At 35.2% G+C, this 3946-nt stretch overlaps 1 long non-coding RNA gene across 1 annotated transcript; it reads right to left on the reverse strand.

Moving 5' to 3' along the window:
• Window positions 1-1131: 1131 nt before the first annotated feature.
• On the reverse strand, window positions 1132-2621 carry LOC140176334 (uncharacterized). Its single transcript, XR_011867436.1, has 2 exons — window positions 2283-2621; window positions 1132-2022 (listed from the first exon to the last, which is right to left on the reverse strand). It is a non-coding gene; the product is annotated as an uncharacterized lncRNA (long non-coding RNA).
• Between the last annotated feature and the right edge of the window lie 1325 nt (window positions 2622-3946).

Consider the following 3946-nt stretch of genomic DNA (forward strand, 5'->3'; position numbering starts at 1 on the left):
CTACATGGGTGTTTATATTATAAGCTTAACTTGGAGCAAGCGGGACGAACCACAATCCTTGCTACTGCCCAGGTATCTCAAACATTGACCCGGAGCAAACAGGACGAACTACAATCTTTGCTACTGCCCAGGTATCACAAACATACATTCATTCAATCTTAATCAGATAAACTATTCTTTCATCCAAATTAACTAATACAAAACTTCCCAAAAATTCTCATAAAATTTTGGCAGTACCTCCGCTAAAACTCGGACCTTGCCACCCTTCTCGGGTCTCATCTAAACCACTCAATCATCCACAAATACATACATACATACATACATACATACATATAGCATGCAACTTATCCTATGGTCATCTAGCCTTTGTTTTCACGAAACATTATATATTATCTACAAGAAACCAAAACCATACCTTGGCCTATTCCTTCCTAAGCCCGGAACACCTCAATTATTCACCGTTCCTCAAGCTCCAAAGCTCTAACTCCTCACCAATTGAATTTTCAGCTCCTAGGATTCAATTCCAAGCTTCCAATGTCCACCAATTTAACTCTAATTCAACAAGATACACGATCTAATTCATAAAATATCACAATAATCAACATTGAGCTCACTAAATCACCAATTCACAAGGGTTAGGGTTTCTTTACCGTTACCCACGTGTCATATGGACAAAATCCGGTGATTATCCACCGCTAGAGTACCCCTAAACCATCAAAACCACAAAATCTCTCAATACTAAAACTCAAAATCACGAATTGAAGAGGGGAGAACTGGGTGAGAAAACATGATTCCCTTACCAAATTGTTTAGTGGGTTTGTAGAGAATTCTGAGACGAACACATGGCCACTGACGACTCGTCAATCAGAACTCTAGATTGAAAGTTACGGACGATTGAATCTTTGGAGACGTCAGGGTTAGCTTTCAACGTGATTTTCCCTCTTCTGCGTGCTTTCACTGAAGCAATAGGCAATTGGGTTCATAATTAAGCTTATATAAGTGGGTTTTGGGTCCGGTTTGGATTCAGTTCGATCCGTTGGTCCAATTTTAAACTAAAATCTCTAAAATTAGTGTCAAAATTTATATTTTAATTATTTTTACTTCATAAAATTATAAAATTTAATTTTCTAATTTCTTAAAATAATAATTAATTTATTGATTAATTATTTATTAATTACTCGGGTTTACACAATACATTTCCAAAGTATGGGTAATTAACTCTACTGCTTCCATAATCCCAAATCAAATTGGCCAATCTTCCATCACTCGTAAGATTATATTTGGCTGTCGAGACATCGGATCAGATCTAGACTTTCCTTTTAAGTACACAATAGCCGCGCTCGCATCACCATCTGCTATCTTGTCGTACCGTATTTCGCCAGCATAATTGTACACATCCTTCTTCAAGAATCTAACCGAGGAGTACCCACCAGCCAAATCTGCCATATATCCGAGGATTTTTTATGTTGCAATCCCATGCGCATGAATCCCATCTGTCGTAGCTTTTGCTGCTTCTGAAATCTCACGATGATTTGCAATCATATGAGCCATGCTGACAGGAGTCAATTCATGATTGTGCTCTAGAATTACTTTCCTAACTTTCCAAATCTGCTCGATTTTCTCAAAATATATTGACAACTTCCCTCTGCAATTAGCTTTGGTCTCTAGTTTGTGTACTCTCATTTGATCAATTCTGTCATAGTGTCTTCCGTGCCTTTCTTCCCTATTGTAGAAAAACCTATATCTAACCACATTTCTGTCACAGTCCTTTCCTGAATCGGCTTTCCGTATGCCAAATCCATGAAATCTTCCATACTTCCTGTAAAACTCATAAGCACCATCTATGTTGTCCCAACATTTCTTATGTATATCATCCACACTCAACCCTACATTATCTTCATACTCACCCATTTGCTCGTAACATGCAATCCCTACCACTTAATTCCTCGTCCGTTTCCCCTGAACCGGATCGCTTTGGGCTCTTGCACATTCGCCAACACCCTCGCTCAGGTTTCCTTCCATCTGTAGAAATTATACTAAACATTAACCACCTAACACAAATTGATATTCCAATTAACAGATCCATAGATGTATTTAGAAATAAACTCTAAATTAAAAACTCTAAACCCCCTATCATACTACCCACCATTAGGTCGGGTTTTCTCCAGCCAACAAATGAAACTTCACCAACTCAAATTTATAACATGTTCTATCTCCCTTATACTTAACAAAAGCAGCAACACAAAATCGCACGTACGAATATGTAGAATACGGAATTGTACCTCGTAAATTTTTCGGCTTCCCTTAATCCATTTTCATCGACACCTATCCAAAAGTCTGCTCCGGGAACCATCTGCCCACCTCCGCAAATAAACGACCAACCCGTCCTCAATAATTCCAAGAGCGGCTTAATCTAGACCTCTCTTCTTGATGTAGACCAATACCTTCTACAATTTCTCACAACCCTCCAGGACGATTCTTTCTGGAATTCAAATCTTCAATTTTTTTTTAATACAGGACTATCAACCTGAAAACAGGACACAGACAGAAGCCCTTTCTTCTACCATAAAATATTCGTATATATATCCTACTGCACTACCAAGAGCCCACAAATTCATCACATTCACATAGCCTACCTCAATAGCACCCTCTTAGGCCCATCCTACAATTATTCACAGCCCACCAGCTTTATATTAAAATAATATATTCTAATATTAGTTAATATTTATATTCAAATATTTACCAACTCTTAATAATCTTCTAATCATCTCTCATCACGGATCATTCATGAGATAAATTATATGAACTATAGGACCCAGTCCTGCAAACTACTGACTCTATCTGCAATGGCTAACAAGACACACTAATATTTGAGAACACACATTACTTTTGAGCACATGACATGCATCATTAGCATCTAAAAGGAATCTTACCATCAGCACCATATAATCATCCAAATTTATATAGTTCATCAACTATAACAATTCGAGGATAAAATACGAAACTATATGAAATTATATATAAAACGAAAAAACTTGAGTAAAAATCTAAAAATAAATTCAAATATAATTCAATAATTTGGGTTTTATCAATGTTTCCGCATAAATCTTGATTCTTTGTAATGAATTGTTTTATTCAAATTTTTGTTCCATTGTTAACAACAAATAAATTAACAATTTTCGAGTTTTGTTTCACAATCTTAATTCAAGGAGCGGAAACGACTCTTTTTATGGGTGTCTCAAAGTCTCAATTGTAGTTTCGAAAGTAAAATTAAAGATAAAAAGGAAAACATACAAGGTGCCGGAGGCAAAGTAAAATGCAGAAATTAAAATAAACAGGAAATTAAAAAGAAGATGAAAGAAGAAACATGAACGTAAAAGAGAAAAAGACGTAAAAGTAAAGAAATTTTATTAATAAAAACTGAAAGAAAGCAAAGTACAAGTGTTTGAGTTCAGAGGAATTACTTAAGATTCCCAATTTTACTTTGTGATGCCAAGGGGCTGAGAGCGTTTTGGGTCTCTAAGTGTTTTCCAAGAAGAACTGAACTGATTACAACGTGTTCCTAAAGCTCTATTTATAGACTATCCTAATCTCAATGGGCAGTTACTCTTTGTACACCACTTGCAGGAAATTTGAATTTCTTGTAGCTGTTCCCGCACTTCTTGCTTACTGTTAATTTCAAAATTTAAATAAATAACCAACTATCAAATGATCTAACTTAATTTAAAATAGATATAAATATTATATATAGGAATATTACCAAACAACTAATTATTTATTTTTATAATTTTCTTATGAAAATAATATTTTGTCTAACAAGATGCCCCCAAGATTTCTCACTTGAAGATATACAATGATTGAAAGTGAGAAAACTTAGTTGTTTATTGACATTTTTTTTATTTTTGATATTGAGAGTCAATTGACATTTTAGACACATCCGCTTGAC

This window comes from Arachis hypogaea, chromosome 11 (assembly GCF_003086295.3).
Source record: "Arachis hypogaea cultivar Tifrunner chromosome 11, arahy.Tifrunner.gnm2.J5K5, whole genome shotgun sequence".
Classification (NCBI taxonomy): Eukaryota; Viridiplantae; Streptophyta; class Magnoliopsida; order Fabales; family Fabaceae; genus Arachis; species Arachis hypogaea.